This window comes from Canis lupus, chromosome 25, assembly GCF_003254725.2.
Source record: "Canis lupus dingo isolate Sandy chromosome 25, ASM325472v2, whole genome shotgun sequence".
In the NCBI taxonomy this organism is placed as follows: Eukaryota; Metazoa; Chordata; class Mammalia; order Carnivora; family Canidae; genus Canis; species Canis lupus.
This window is the reverse complement of record NC_064267.1, coordinates 47,869,527-47,886,275: the sequence shown is the minus strand read 5'-3', so window position 1 is coordinate 47,886,275 and position 16,749 is coordinate 47,869,527. Positions and strand designations below refer to the sequence as shown.

At 50.6% G+C, this 16,749-nt stretch overlaps 1 long non-coding RNA gene across 1 annotated transcript; it reads right to left on the bottom strand.

The window, feature by feature from the left end:
- Positions 1–13,498: 13,498 nt before the first annotated feature.
- On the bottom strand, positions 13,499–16,453 carry LOC118355457 (uncharacterized). Its single transcript, XR_004817891.1, has 2 exons — positions 15,324–16,453; positions 13,499–15,145 (listed from the first exon to the last, which is right to left on the bottom strand). It is a non-coding gene; the product is annotated as an uncharacterized LOC118355457 (long non-coding RNA).
- Positions 16,454–16,749: the final 296 nt, after the last annotated feature.

Sequence of the window (16,749 nt, the reverse complement as noted above, 5' to 3'; positions counted from 1 at the left end):
ATCAGGGAATTCCCCACACGAGCATTTTATTGGGGGGCCAGGGGGAGGAGAGCAGGAGGATGAAAAGTAAATTAAGTACAGCTTACATTTTCCACACCCCCGTGGATGCTAGATTTTGGCCAAGGCTCCTTCTTTGCCATGTGTTCTGCGTGTTGAATAACAAACCGAAAGGTTCGTTTCCAGGGTTATGTTACTGTTGGCTGATAGCGTATCATTTCAAGGGGGTCCATTTTTCTCAGCTCCGCTCAAATCACTCTGGCAAGTTTAATCTGGTCTAACAGTCTTGCTATTTACTGCTGGAATTTCTGTATCTTAAGAGCACCCTGGGAATTTAGCTTACTGGCTGCGAGATTGACTTACGGCTCGGAACCAGGTGGAAGTGGGGACGCAGAGAAACTATACACTGGGATGTGTTGCGGAATTATCTCTGCTCAGAGAGTGTTCCCAGGGGCCCGGGGATTAATTCCTGCTTTTCAAACAGTGCAGAAGTGATTGCTCGAACCTGGAGATTTAGAACACCCCCAACTCCGTGAGAGGGCCGCTGTGCTGGGAACCACGGGGGGCTGGGAGGAACACAGCCCCCGGGCTCTCTGATTTACTAGCCCTGTGGTCTTGGGTGTATCCCTTGATCTCTCTGAGCGTTCCTTTCCTCATTTGCAGAATGAGGTTAATAAATCCCACCTTGGAGAGTTGTCCTGGCGATGGAGCAGGTGATGCTCCCGGGAAACATTACATCCTTCTCTCTGTCTCTGTTTAGAGATTCTCCATCCAAATCTTCCCTAATCCAAACCACTCTCTCTTGTTTTAACTTTCTAAAAGGTGTTTTGAATGATGCAGAGCTTGGGAATCATGAGGGGGGAATCAGAGTGAGTGTGAGCCCCAATCTTCCCAGCTGGCACCATAGTTGGAAAAGCTCTTTCTCCAATTTGACTCATCCTATTCCTGCAAAGCCTTAGAAGGGGTCGTTGTTACTTCTCTTACGTAGATGCAGCGAGTACAAAGCTGGGACCTTCAAACCAGGGACAACCATGATGACAGTGACGATGACTGGTGGTTGTGATGCTGATGGGTGCTGACGTTCCCAAAGGCTTCCTTCCGTGTGTCTGACACTCTGCGAAGTGGTCCGACATACGGTTACTCATGTGATACTCACGACAGCCTACTTGGGAAGACCACGATGATGCCCGTTTTATAACTGGGATGCATTTCAGAGATACCCGAAGTCACAAAGCAAGTGTGGAGCAGAACAGGATTCAAATCTGGTTTATATACGACTCCAGGTTCCAAATTAAATCGTGGTTCAATTCCTTTTACCCTCTCAAGTGATAGATGATACTAGGGAAGAAATGTTCCCTTTGTAGAAAGTGTGTCATAAGGAAGATTTTTAGAGGAAGAGACAGTAAGAGCATTCAACAAATAATTTACATGTTTGTTAAGATTAAGTCAGTGCACGGGACATGGGGAAAACCTTGATGTCACCCACGTGAGAGATTACGGTAGCAGGTGTTTCAGAAACTGCTTTGGTTCCTCATCTATTTCCAGGGCCTTTGGCCACTTGTTCTGCACCAGCCACCACTCTGACCAGCTCCATGTGGATTCCAAGAAATCAGGCCGGCACAATCCTGTGGTGCCTCCATGCCTACCTCTCCTCCCACTCTAGTCCATACATGTGCAACCTGCAGATCATGGGGAATTACGGTCCCGTAAACTTTAGACCAGTGGAAGATGGAAGCAGATGGAGAAGTGACTTCTCTTTTCTTCCTCAGAATGAATTGTTCTCAGACTAAAGCATTCTTAGGACCTTCAGAAAATGGTACCATAAGGACTAGCCAGCAAGGACACTTGTGACCAAGTGGAGGTCATCTTGTGACACCTGCACCCTTAGATTGGCTCTCACTCTTCCCCCTACTCACTGCTCTTCATGCTCAAGACTGTTTTCCAGGGAACTCACTCCTTGGGATAGTACTAGCATGCATGATTCTGCCTCGGACCCTGCTAGCTGGGTCACGCAGGCCAAGACTGCCAGGACTGGGGTGATGGGCATCAAAGATGGAAGGTATATGTCATCCAGTCACACTTAAAAAAAGGCAAGGACTTGACCGGAGGTGAGTGTAAAGAAAGGATCAAGGATGACTTCCAAGCTAAATTTCAGTTACGTGATGCCTTCTTTAAAAAAAAAAAAAAAAAAAAGGTCCCCATTGGTGGGCTACTTTACTAGTAATCTGCTTCCATTTATTCAGCAATCTCCAGCACCAAACATCGTAGATCTTCTGCGGAGGACCAGGGGCCATCTCTTCCATGATAGAAATCTTATGAAATGACTGTGTAATAGGAATAGGAGTGACTTCTAATATCTGAATAGAATCCTGTAGTTTGGAAGGAATTTCATTTAATTTCTTCAGATGCCCCATGAAGCAGCAAGATGAGATCGTTCCTATTTATACCCAATAACCCAGAGACGCAGAAATAATACTCCTCCTGACTGTGAGTTTGAACTCCTGACACCAGGTTCATTAGACCTATAAGCCTTGGTGCCCGTCGTACCCTCGCTGACACCACTCCGTCTTTAGAGTCCTGTGGTTCCTCCTGAGTATGGGTGGGCTTGTGATTTCCTTCTTCAGTATAACCTCTCAAAGATTCCCAACAGGACAGGGGGTCAAATCTTCACTTAAAATGCCTTTCCTGGACATAAAAAGAGAGAATATACCATGTTCCTTGATTGAAAATCCAATATTGTAAAAATTTCAGCCCTACTTAAAGGAAGCCATTGATTCAATAAAATCCCAATCAAACCCCAACAGGGTCTGCTTTGTGATATTTGACAAGTTGGCACTTGAAATGTGGGAATTCAAAGGGCCAAGATAACTAAGGCAATCTTAAAGAAGAACAAAAGGACTCCCTTTCTTCTCTGCAAATTCATGCACTTCCTTCTTTTTAAATTCTGCTCAAAATTTACCTTTTCCAGGAAGCCAACTTGGTATTGCCTACCTGAGTCATATTAACCCACGTAGTCCGCACGGTTCCACTAGAAAGTTTCAGTTTGCGTTCTGTGGCTTTGCACTCTTGTAACTAGTAAGCTACTTCATGCACTCTGGTCCGGGCTTCACTACGATGCTATGATTTCCCTGGATCACCCTGTGGAGGGCAGGGCCAAGATCCAGAGCTGACCTCTTCCCCTTCCCCTTCCCTGGCTGCCTGGGGTCCTAAGGGAAGAGCTAGTGCTCCACCTACTTGGCATCTCCCCTCTGCCCTTTCCTCTCCCTGCACCCAAGACACCCCACAGAACTCTGTGCAGTAGTGGGCCCAGGACTTGGCTCAGCAAGTCCTAGCTCTTACTAATTATGACATCCTATACTCGAAGGTCATCAAAAACTGACAGGACACTCCTCTGAGAGTTGGAGGGAACGGCTGTCTCCACATTGCTTAATGTGTGGGTGTTATTCATTTGTGCACAGTCTCATTCCGTAGGCATTTACAGAATTCCACCCACTATTGTTCCTGCTCCTGGCTACCACTTACTGGACACGAGTCCTGCAGCACTGTGGTGCAGAGATAAGGCATCCTTCCTCCACTGAGGTCTCTCAGTGCTCCGGGGATTAACAGATTAACAACCAAATAATGTGGGATCCAAGCTGTTGATAGACACACACAGATGGGTCATTAAAGCTTCCCCAAGGACAAGTTGGGCCAATGGAATGATTACAGTCACCTCCCTTCATCTTCTGAGGAGATCCACAAGTAGGAAACATAGATATGTAACAAAATCTGTAAGTTCTCTGCCAAAACTCTCTTTCCTCTGCTTTTCCGTTCCCACTGAGGTGGTGGTCCAGGTCTATGACTCAACCCCTACCCTCCTCTCCCCTTTGTATCCTGCACAGGCTTCCAGATGGACCTTGAAAACACAGCCTTGTTCCTCCACAGTCTGTCTTGACTCCCTACTGCCTTCAGCAGCATCGACTTACTTTCTGCTCCCTACAAAAACTACCTTTGGCACCACAGCATCTTGGTCACCCAAGACTCCCACAGGGAAACTAAAGTAGCTTCTATATATTTATTTATTCAATGAGGTCAAATGTGCCTTCTTCAGGAGCACCTCCCTGGAATCACAGACTGAATGCTCACCGTCACTGCACTCCCTTCTTCTGTGACATGATGTACATAACATGATGTATATAAGCAGATGCCAACAGTTGTACATAAGCATGTGCCAACTTTCCAGGGTCTGTTTCCTGTGCAAGACTGGGAACTCTATGAAGACAGTGACAGCATCTGTCCTGATCATCACCACGGCTGCAGTTGGCAGAGCGTGGACGCACAAATGGTGTTTCACAACATGGTAACTGCCTGGGTCCTGGTTCCAAGACCATTCTCAGCATTTACAGGCTTCCAAACAGGATGTACTCAGACTTCTCTGGATCAGGTTTTATGGTAGAAGCTAAAAGAAATACAAATAGCTTGAAACTCAGCCCAAGACCCAGGGGCTTACAGGTTATTGGAGGAGACAGATGTGAACACGGGCTCCGAGTCTGGGCTCCTGTGTGCCACCTCCCATTGAACCCCGTAGAGCATGAGGCCATCATCTCACATCAGGATGTGTCTCCAGTGGCCTCCCCATTCAGCTACTCCTCCCATTGTGCTTTCACTAAAGCTTCCGAGTTGAGGTTGTAGAGGTCAATGTCGAACATTCACTCAGGGTTGGGCACTGGTCAGAGCATTTTGCATGCAGTTTTATCATCCATCTGAGCAAGAACTCTGTTTCAGAGAAAAGACGTCAAGGTTCAGAGACATGACCTAACTTATCCCCGGTCACACAGCTAGGGAGTGGGGGACGCTGACGTGGATCGAGGGCTCTGTGACACTGGGATCAAGTCTCAGTGACAGAAGAGTTAGTCTGGCCAGTTTAGAAAGGGCTTTCCTTCTGTTCTCGAATGGACAACACACTCTGGGGGTTCTGGAGAATATGATTCCAGGTGAGTTTCTGGGGACAACTCTTATGCTGGAGCAGCTGCCCAGCAAGCTTCCTGCCAAGTGGGGAGCCCCCGATCCAGTGCAGCCTGGGGAGCCTCAGGACCTGCCTCTCTCCCACTCAACTCCCTTCCAAACGCACTCTTCAAAGGAGAGCTTCTTTCTTATTTTTTGAGTTATGATTGACATGTAACATGGTATTAGTTTCAGACATTCAGCAATAATGTGATACTTGTGTTGGAGTGCTTCTGATGGGCACAGACTAAGTCACAACAGAATCCCTGCTGCAAGGGAGTCTGGGAAGTTAAGTTTTTAGCTTTTAGCCTCTGTGGAGCAAAAAGGCACATTAGTTGGAACTGGAGAAGATGTGGAGCAAGGCGAGTCAGCATCAAGCTCAAATACCAAAGTCCAAATATTAAATGGTGATTTAGTGTATATACATATGTGCATATCTTATATATCATATTTTATATGTATATTCTAGTGTGTGTAGGTAATATATATAGATAGTGTTGGAAATATACTACACATGTAGTATATAGTATACTTATATATATAGGTATAATCTTCTCCTTCTAGATGGAAGCACATGTCAACTCCCATCCGGCATATGCCATCATTTCTCACCTTGCCCAAAGATCTTTTCAGTCCACTAACCTTCTGACTGCTACAGATGCCACAGATTGACTCCCCATTATATGTACCCACCTTCTTCCTTACTTCTAACACCAGCTACAGGCTCTTGTCCTTTCCCTGACCAAGAGAAGCTGGTTTACATCAGAGTGTGCACACGACCTCCTGCTAATAAAGACAGATTCCTCACCTTGTTCTGGCCCCGAGGACTTCAGCAGCAACATGACAGGTGAAGCTTCTAGCAAAGTGGGTGCTTTCCTGGTGAAAAGGGAATTTCCAGACCGAACTGGAATTTCCTTTTAAGAGTTGTCCTTTCCCTCTCTTCCTTCCTGCCTGGAAGTGTGAGCAAATTACCTAGGTGGTGGATGCATCCAGGGAGCCTGTGGGCCAGTGCCACATCTAAGAATCAGAGGAAGGAGGCGTCAGGGTGGATGAGGTGCTTGGGCATCTGACTCTCAGTTTCTGCTTAGGTCATGATTGAGGGGTCATAGGATCGAGCCCTGCATCGAGTTCCACACTCATGGAGGAGTCTGCTTGGGATTCTCTATTTCTCTCCCCTGCTTAAATAATAAACAAACAAACAAACAAACAAACAAATAAATAAATCTATCTGTCTGTCGGTCTATCTATCTTTAAAAATAAAAAAGAATCAGAACCGTACTGGTGTCTTGCCAGCCCTCATTTGCCTGCCTATGGACTTATCGCTATGCCAGAGAAATAAAGCCCAGTTTAGATAAACTTGTGTCTGTCCAGTTTTCTGGATTCTGACATCCACAGAGGCCAAAGAGTCTTCCTTAGGGTCAGTCCTTGGACACCCCACCCATGGCTGCTGGAACGTTAGGTCTGGCTGAGAAGTGACCTGGCCTCAGTCTCATACCACCTGTATGAGACTTCAACTAATCATCACTTTATTGGTTCTTGACTGGGTGGGTCAGGAATTCTGGCCAGGTGGTTAGTCTGTGTCATGTGATACTGGTGGTGATTACCAGCTAGGCTGGATTCAGGTGGTACCTGGGATGGGCTGAAAGAGGGCTTTGTTCCCAGGCCTGGCACCTGGTGCTCCTTCATGTGGCCCCTCTTTCCCACTGGCTAGCTTGGGCTTCCTCACAGCATGGTCGTCTCAGGAAAGTCAGTTTTCTCAGAGACAAGAGCGGAAGCCGTAGACATCTTAAGGTTCAGGCTTGGAAGTTACATGACATTATTTCTGCCACATTCTCTTGGTCGAGAAAGCTCACAGGGCCCGCCCAGCTTCAAGGGAAGGAAAAGGGGACTCTCTCCTACCAGGGGAATAGCAGGGTCATATTGCAAAGGGGCATGGGGCATGGCAGATAGTACCGCCGCCGTTTTGGGAAACAGATCTACCACACAACCTTTCACTTCCCTCCTGGTCCACGTTACCGCCACACATTGCCTTTTAATAATTTTTATATGACAGAAAAAAATTAATATTATAGGATTCCTATCGCACAGTTGAGTGCTGTGCTAACCACTTGCACATAGAATTTCTCACTGTGACTTGTGTTTTCAAAATGATTTTCCGTAGCCCTAATCTCTGGGTTCCTCTGAACCACCTGCTGATGGAAAGTAAGCTGCTGGTCAGTCCGTAAAGCAGGGTGAGTGACGATTCCCTGACAGATGGGACTTGTCGAGGAGTCTTCCATAGGCTGGGATAATCCTCAACTTTTTCCCTTTATCCCTGGGGAATCACAGTACACTGACTTCCATTGCTAAAAGAGTTCTTCACACTCTTGTTCATACAGTTCCCCCGGGGGGGATGGAGTCCTGTCTCTTTAGAGGTTCTTTCATTACTGAAAAGAAATCATTTCTGTGCCTCTGGGTACCCAATTAAAACTTGTACAGACAGAAGGTATTGGAGGGGCAGCTCGGTAGTAACTCCCTCCTATTCAGCTGTAAAACACCCTCCCGGAGTGAGTCAGAGAGTACAGACTGCGCTGGTAGCCCATGATGTCAGCAGGAGAACCGACGACAGACACACCCAGAGGCTTAAGGGTGTTTGTGCTGAACAACAGCTCCCTTGGGACCGTCTTATTTTATCCCTTTTGAAACCCTTGACTGGGATTCAAGAGTGAAGAATAAAACAATGCGCTGTTTGTGCACACAGAGCAACTCTGCGGCAGTAAAACAGCAGATGCGGCGACATTCCATTTCCAAAGAATAACCCGAAGTCAGAGGGACGCCGTGACCTCAGTGGAGTCAAGTGCTCCAAGTCAAAGGGGAAAGTTCTAGAACCTTCTAGCATCTCCGTAAGACTTCAGGGAGGTCATGGAGAAGTCAGGAGTGGTTTCCAGCAGGCACAACTGGCTCAGAAACACCTTTTAAATACTGAAGATACTTTAGGAGCAATCCAGTTATTTCAAGCTATTATTAGCTGAACGAGGAAACAGAGGCCCCACAGAGCGAGGCGACTGAGACGGGGGTTGGTGCGGTGCCCCGGTCCGGCTTTCCTAATCTCCAGCTCAGCCCGCTTTCCAAATACACCCTTCTTCGCGACTTCTCTGTCTTATCAGAAAAGTCCTATCAAGTGGCCCTGACATGGGGAGAAGCAGTGAGGGGGGCGGTGACAGGTGCCTGAAGGGATGGCTCAGGATCAGGGGCTTCTGGAAGGGTTCTGAGGCAGCCTCAGACTGAAAGCTGTGCACGTCGGGGGGTCCCTAACATGGTCCTCACTGAAGCACAGAGGAAAGAAGGAAGATGCTCTGAACAGTTGGTGCTCGAACGGAAACACCTGTGCACAGCCTTCGCTCCACGCTCCCAGCTCCATGCCCCGTGCTTGGGTGGAGACGGTGACAGTAGCGGTCACGGACCCACAGACACCTGGGGCCCCATGGTCTCAGCATCTGCTACCCCAGCAAGTGTAGACAGGAAGCTGAAAAGACTCACGGACTCTGAGGTCCCGGTCGGATTCACGTGCATGACGCATGGAGCAGCACAGGAAAGACAGGGTGAGGGCCAGTCCTTGCGCAAGTAGGGGAGGCAGGGTAGTCGTGGATCTGAACCCCCCTGGTGCCTCGTGTGGGTGCTGGGGCACCTGCGAGCAAGCGGATCCGGGTATTTTAAAGGGCGCAGCTGCAAGCAGAATTCCTCCTCTTAGCCTTGTCTTTGGGGTTTGGGTCCGCAGAAGATGAAGAGAAAACAAGAGCTCGATCCCCTACATTCAAGGGAGCAGGCCTGTCAGGGTCACAGTCAGGGGAGAGAGGAGAGAGGAGGAATCCGAGGCGCGGCCTGAAGCAGGAGCTTTGGAACTTTCCAGAGGGTGTCCTAAGGGAAGAAGGTCCAGTATTTTAAGATGCTTGGGAAGCTGCAGCAGGATCCCCCTCCAGCTCCTAGATGCTTACTCAGATCTGTGCTCTACCTGCCAGCCTCAAGGTTTGGGGGATTAGGAGTGGGGGGCATAGAGAAGAAGAGAGACAGCCCCGCTCCAGCTGGCCCAGGGGAGAAGCAGAGAGCCCGCCGGGCTGCGGGATAGCCCCTAGACCCACGGATTCAGCGGAGCCCCTGGGGTTGCCTGGCCCTGGGGGAGCCCCCCCCCCCCCGCTGGCTGGGGCAGGAGGCCCATGTTGTCTCCACCCTAAGGGCCCAGCGCCCCAGAGATATAGTCTTATTGTTTAGAAGCCTGGAACAGTTTATTGGTCATGAAGGTTCGGGAGCTTTCATGAGAGTCCTGATGTCCACACTTGTCCTTCCCCAGCCTGGGGCTTTCACCCGGGTGAGTCCCGGCTGGATAGATTCCGGGAGGCAGGAATTCAGTTATCACCTCTGTTCTGAACAGAGCCGCACGTGGGCAAACCTGTCCCACTCTTCCCTCTGTCTCCGTCTCGCCCTCCCTCTCACCTCGCTCTCTCTCCTGCCTTCTCCCCTGTTATATGATTCTTCCTGCAAATCATCTCTGAAATCCTACCCATCTTTTAAAAAACAAATTTTTATTGGAGTTCAATTTGCCAACACATAGCATAACACCCAGTGCTCATCCCGCCAATTGCCCCCCTCAGTGCCCGTCACCCAGTCACCCCCACCCCCCGCCCTCCTCCCCTTCCACTGCCCCTCGTTCGTTTCCCAGAGTTAGGAGGCTCTCATGGTTTGTCACCCTCACTGATATTTTCACTCATTTTCTCTCCTTTCCCCTTTATTCCCTTTCACTAATTTTTATATCCTCCAAATGAATGAGACCATATAATGTTGGTCCTTCTCCGATTGACTTATCTCACTCAGCCTATCCATCTTTCTTCCACCTGTTTTCTGATTTTGGAAAAAAGCCATCACTTCTCAACCTTGAGGTTTTCCAGCCCATAATCCAGATAGAAGAGTTCTGCTACAATAGTGTCAGGCAGGCGTGTGCGGTGGGCATGAGGAGCCCGACCTAGAATCGTCTGCTGTTTGAGGAACGGCCCCCCAAGTCCGGAATGAGGAGAGAAGGTGTTAATGGGATAACAGCCACGTTGTCAGGACGCAAGGCTGGAGGCCAGCCCTGGCCCAAGGTCGTGAGGGAGAGAAATGGGTAGTTCACGGCCTCTGCAAAGCTGGTGACGTAGACTGGGAGGACCTCTGGGGGTTAAGCAAGACCTAGATTAGATTAATGTGGGGCAGGGCTCCAGGGACCTGACCCGGGAAAGGTGGCGCTTGCTTGTGGGTCTGTGGGCAGAACCGGGGGCTGCTGGCTACGATGCTGGTGGGTATGTGACCCACATTCTTACCAGGAGGGGTTGACCTAGGCCAATGCAGAGCCGTCACTTCCTCAGTGGCCCAGGTCTTCTGTGGAGGTTGGAGTGAAGCTCAACCAGGAGAAGGCTAGTGTGGGGAGTGAACTTTGAAGGCCATGCCTGACCCCAAGGATATAACGCCCCCAAAGCACAGAGACTTTGCCCCATGGGTCCCTTGTCCTGAGTGAAGCACTTTGTACCCTTCAAAGCCACTGGCTGAGGGGGTTTTAAAGGTAGGGGGGCAGGAGCAGGAGAAAGGGAAAGGTAGAGGAAAGATGGGGTCCAACAGGACACATCCCCTTGACCTTGGGCAAATTCCTTCTCCTTTGGAAGACAAAAGGATCACATTTTGGAAGCAACAATGGACCCCGCTCAGCCACCCCTCACTCAGGACCCCAGAGTGAGCTTGAATAAGAAGCGAAGTGGGGCATGTTCCTGACTCTACCTCTCCTGCTCCAACCCCAGGGACACGACTGACCCTATACCTGCGCAGTCCCACACGGTCCCCTGTGGCTTTGAGGAAGACAAAGGGCAAGAGGCAGATGTTTCCAACGCAGGCCTGGGCTTCGTCAAGCTCGGAGCAAGCTCCTCCTGGGCTGGTGGGCTGGCAAGAGGGAGCGGAGAATTTTAAGCCGGAGCCAAATCACAGCCTCTTATGTGGGAAACCAGAAGTACCTTCCTGTCTGATAATCCCCTCCGCCTACATTCTGTTCTAAAAACTCACATTTCAGGAAAAAAAAGAAAAAAAACCTGGGGACAATATTGGGGGAGGAAAGAGATCAGAGGAATGTGAACGTGAGCCTCCACCACGTTTGCAGGATTCATAGGCTCGGAGGAAGGAGGGCCCACTCCGCACCCCCTCGGCTCCCCTCTGCCCCCCGTCCTGGCTGTGCGAGCACTCGGGGCTCTATCAGGAACCTGACACATAATAACGGGGCTCTTGAAATTGCCTTACCCGTGTTTTTACAAGGTATTTTCTGGGCAACTCTTGGCCATCCCACTTTTCTATCAAGCTGAGCTCCTCCTTCCTTCACTGCAGGCCAGCGACGTGAAATCACTGCGCTCCTTCCTCGTGGAATATTCCTTTTGGGGAGCGAGGAGGATTTTGTTACCTCTGCCCAAATGAAAACGTTCATCATCACCCAACGCTGGGCCTCATCTGCCGGATGCGCTAATCTGTCTTGTACGTCATCCATCTCTTGAGTTGTCGAAGGCAGCCCTCACTCGCCCGGGAGAGCAGGGTTTCGTGCAGCAAGTAATCAGGAGTGGGCGTGGAGGTGAGTCTGAAGATCATCACACACACCACCGCGTTTCCAGTCTGGGGATTATCAGTCCTGGAGCTCGGGGAAGAAGATGCTTGTAGGTTTAAAAACTTCTGACGGCAACCCCAGAGTGATGGAGAAGTCGTTGACGGCCAACTGAGCCCCATGTCTGGCGGTCCATTCCATGAGGTCCCAGGAGCCGACGCCCAGGTGGTTTGCAAGGTCTTTCCCCACACTTCCTTCTTTCCGGAAAGGGAGATGTGGAAACACACCTGCCAAAACCCTCCCTTGGCTAATCCCAAGTTTGAATTCTACTTAGACCACCTGGGCGCCAAAATGATGGTACATCTTCATGAGATTCCAGAACCTCATGGGTTGTGGAAGATGCTAATGGGTTTTTCTTCCAAGTGCCCAGGAACCCGCTGTGGGTCAGTAGATACGCGCTATGGTAGGCATGCGCATTCACGATTGGGTTTTCTCTCAAGCTAGCGTGCTTGCCCCAGCCCCACACCCCAGCCTCACTCATTCCTTTACTAGAGCCTGGGAATATCCAGAAAAAAAAGGAAGGACTTGTCCTCCAAGAACATCATTTGGAGCAGTGCTTTGCAAACTTTAATGTACACCCAAATCCTCTGGTATCTTGTTGAAATGCAGATTCTGGTTCAGTCCTTCTGGGATAGGGCCCAACACTGCATTTCTTTCTTTTTCTTTCTTTCTTTCTTTCTTTCTTTCTTTCTTTCTTTCTTTCTTTCTTTCTTTCTTTCTTTCTTTCTTTCTTTTTCTTTCTTTCTTCTTTCTTTTTTTTATTTTTTTCCAACACTGCATTTCTAACAAGCTCCCAGGTGATGCTGATGCTGGCCCATGGACCACATTTGAGTAGTGACGGCTGCCACAGTGGTTCTAAAGGGTGGTCCCCGAGAACCAGCTACAGAGAAGACCCGCGTGTCAGAAATGCAAGCTCTCAGGCCTCACCCTGGACCCACTAACTCCAAAGCTCTGGGGGCGTAGCTCAGCTGTCCGTGCTGTAACAAGTCCCCAGCACCACCACCTGGAGACTCAGATGCAAGCCTGCACACTGAATAATTTGGGGAGCTTCTGGGTTAGAGCTCACCATCAGTGTTGCACTTGGCTGGGCCAAGAAGTGGCCCAAAGTCCCAGGGGTGCAGGCTCTCTGCAGGATGCTCAAGGCCACCGCACGGAGTGGAGGGCGGTACAGCGGCCCCAGAGGGAAGAGGAGCAGACCTTTCCTGGCGATGGGGTGGGGAAGAAGGCCGAGGAACAGTCTTGCAGGCCAGATCATGCAGAGGTTCAGAGGCTGCCTCAGCCATCAGCCTTCCCTGGTTGAGCATCGCCACCCCACCCGGCCCAGCCGGTATTCACAAAAAGACAGAGTTAGGATTTTGCTGAAAGGATGTGTCAGCCTGGCCCAGCCAATTTTGAGCTCATTCGCCTTCCTGGAGAGAAACACTTCTGATACAGAAAAAAGTTTTCAGTCCGATAAAGTCAAGGCAGCGTCCGGAGCTTTGTTTGCCCTCCAGGAAGGTGAAGGCCGCGAAGGCTTAGCTCTTTCCTGAGGGAACCAAGGCAGAAAAGAAGGAGAAGGGTGTGAGGGGGAAGCCGGGAGAGGAGGGCGAGGCCAGCGGCAGGAGCCCCAACTGTGGTCGGCTCAATAAAGGTGGTCTTAAAGGGCGGAGGATGGTTCCTGCATGTATTTTGATCCCTGTAGGCTCACAGCTCTGACATTTCCACCCCGATTATTCCATCTGCAAAGCATGAGAGTGGTTCCAGGGGCCATGGGAATAACCGGTGGCAGGCTACTAGGGGCTGAAATTGCCTCGATTTTATCTTTAAAATGTGTGCACTTTTGTCCTATTAAGTAATAGATGTTTGTTTTAATATAATAAATGGCTCAACACTGAGTAAAATAAATAATCTTTTTATCCACAGTTACATCCTGGGGAGTCTGCAGAGAATAGGCAAGCACAGACTTTGAGAACACATTGTGTTCTGAATAGGTGGGGTTTTCACAGAGGGGACTGTTACAGGAAGAGCTAGATTTACCTTCTCTGCAGGGACAGGGAGCACACAAGGGTTGGGGTCAGGCCAGGGCGCCTGGGGACTTCCTGTGATGCGAGGCTGTGGCTGGCACCTCCCTTCGGCTGGAGGCCCCAATAAGCCAGGGTCCCAGTGTCCCACTGGTGAAGGGAAGCAGGCCCAGCAGGTAGGCTGCAGCCTCAGAGAGGCCACCTGTGGGGACTGGGGCCCACACTCAAATCCTGAGGCCTGGGTGCTAGCAGGTGCTAGCAAGTTTCTTGGGACTTGGGCAGCATGATAAACTCTTTGACAATCTGGAAGCTTCATATGTCTCCTGTACCTAGTCTTGGAGCCAAAGTCAATGGGCCTAAGCTTGTTAGGGGAGGCTGGGGAGGGCGGTGGGCTGCTGGGGAGGTAGCTTGGTCAACTCCTCCCCTAGAGGATGCATGTGACTCCAGCTGAGTATCGTACAACACTGCACACCTGCTCAGAGGGCCTGGAGAGGAAGCGTGGGTGGATTGGCTTCAATCTGTAAGAAAACCACACTGATAGGGTGGTTTCTTTTGCAAAGCAAATCTTGGGTCTTGTGGTGCCAGGTTCCCAGCCTCCTCAAATTCTCCCCAGGTCAGGATCTGAAGGGACACAGCACAGCCAGATGCACCTACTTCTGGACAGATCATCCGTTTCCTAAATCCTCATAAATACCTAACGTTTATATAGAAGCTGACTTGCAAAACTTTGTGGGTTGTTTGTTTGTTTGTTTGCAAAAGGAATTAGAGCTAAAGCTCCTCTTGAAGGAGCTGGGAGGAATCCCTGATGGTGCCGAGCTGGGGAGCATCCCTCATCTCAGACAGTCAAGGACAGCTACAGCCCCACTGTCCCTGCCAGGACAAATGGGCACAGAGGCCTGCCCTCCTCTCCAGTGGAGGGGCCGAGGAGGCCCACGGGGCGGGAACCCAGTTCAGGGCACCGAGCAGGGACAGGTAAGTGGGCTCCTCGGTGGGCTCCCAGCCTGGAGACAAAGGGGCAGGAACCGGACTGAACCTGCTCTGAAAACCCAGGCTAGGAGCTGGCCTTGGCTGGGGTGGAGACCAGCCTTCAGGAACTGCCCCAAAATGCTGACAGCGTGCTTTGGAAAGACACAAATTTCAACAACCAACTCTCCTCTCTCTGACCTTCTCACCCTCCGGCTCAAGGAGAGGCTTTCTGTCATGAAAAAGGCATGTTCATTTATAACACATGGGGCGTTTGGACTTTCTGGAAAGGGATTTATAGATTCCATCCCAGCCCCACCTCTCTGGACGCCTGGCCTCTGTAGGGTCACTCACCTCCCTTCCTGGGCTGGGCCTGACACCTCCCCTCCACCCTCCTCTCCCCGGGCCGCAGGTCTGGACCAACAGTAGGCGAGTGTTTAACGCCACAGTTCCTGACCCCGGTGACATTCAGCAGAGCGTGAGGAGCAGAAAAGCGTTTGATCAAAACTTGTCCCCTTGCTGTGTGGTTCTCCAAGTCGATGAAACACAGGTTCTGAACCTAAAAACAAAAATCAAAGAGACAAAGTAACTGACCACAGGTTCCTACTTTCCCCGCTCATTACTACCCAGGAAGGCGGGTTTGCCTCATTGGCCCCCCTGCGGAGTGCAGCAGAGTCCCCTGCAGGACCGCCTCACACCCCCGCGCTCACAGCCTCTGACTCCGACTCGGCACTGACCCGCCGCGTGATGCTGATGCTACTGCCTCAGGGACCACACTTTGAGAACCGCTGCTCTCCGGCAAGAACACCGCTGGCCCCTGGGTCCTTGGTCTTGCGGGATGGTCTCTTCGTTCAGCCTGTCCAAGGCCACATTTCCCCCACGCACCTGGGGCACCCCAGGACTGGCCTCTGTTGCTGCACCCCGGTTGTTCTCTAGCCAAAGTCCGAAAATGGGAACCGGGGTCTTGGAGCTTCCCGGGCACCTGCTGAGGTCGCCAGCAGGCATCGTGAGAGCGCGGCCGGACCCTGGCGGGCCGCACTGCCCTTCACACCTGCATGGTGAGCTGGAAATGCCAGCGAGGCCAGCAGCAGCCAGGGACCGAGGTCATCGTCTGCCAGAAAGTTCCACATGCAGGTACCTTAACGGTTCACTCCCAGCACGAGCTCGCAGGCCGCCCTGCTCCCCTGCCCAGGGAGGGACGTCACAGAGGGGAAGGCGGAGAGGGAGCTGCCGAGAAACACAGGCTCTTGTGTTTGCTCCACGGCAGACAAGGCAAGTTTTGAAGTTATCGGATGGGAGTGAGCACTAAAAGAGAATGACCGTTTAGCTCTTTTTCCCCCAAATCCAGCGAATGGTGCCTTCAGGGGTGGATTAGTAATCAAGAAATGTCACCTCTCTAAATCCAAATCTCAGTGTGTGTTGGATTTGTTGTGTTGCTGCCCTTGCTCAGGTTCATGGCTGTTTATCCAGGAGCTGGGCCAGCCGTTGGCCAGAACTCCTCGTATTGACAGCAAGTGTCATTGGAAATTTAGAAGAGGGTGAACCCTATTTTGCTGTCATGCTTCCAGCAGTTTGGGAGAGTCGTGTATCCCAGAAAATGGGGAGCAGGTGTCGCTCATGATCAGTCTCAGCTCTAAAGAGGCCCCCTCGCAGAAAAAAAGACCCTCTGCCTCTCTGTTCCTGCCCCCCCCCCGGGATGGGGGGCGTCTGCTGGGATCTGCCGGGGGGGTGGTGGTTAGTGATGAAAAGTATTCCCAGGAACTGAGCAACGTCACTGTCGATAACAGTTATTTAGTCTTTAGCGTTCAGGTTTGGGGAGACGTCTGCCAAACACAGCAATTTTCTTTTTTGCAGAATTAATACTGAGACATCCCTGCCAGCAAAAATGGATTGCAGGAGAGATTGCTTCTCGAAGGTCCCCACCCCGCTGGTAAGTGGCGTCATCCGCAGGGGCAGGGCGCTTGCTTCCCACTTGACTGGAAGTGCTTTTTGCTGAAAAGCACTGTTGGATCCCAGAGGCCCAAGTTATAGGGAAACAGGAAAGATCCAGACATCACAGAGCTGTGAAAAGATCTTTCTAGCCTAGTCCTGAGTGTGCAGTGCTGTGGGCCGCCTGTTATTCATTCATTCATTCTCATTGATTGATTCATCCATTCAAACCCA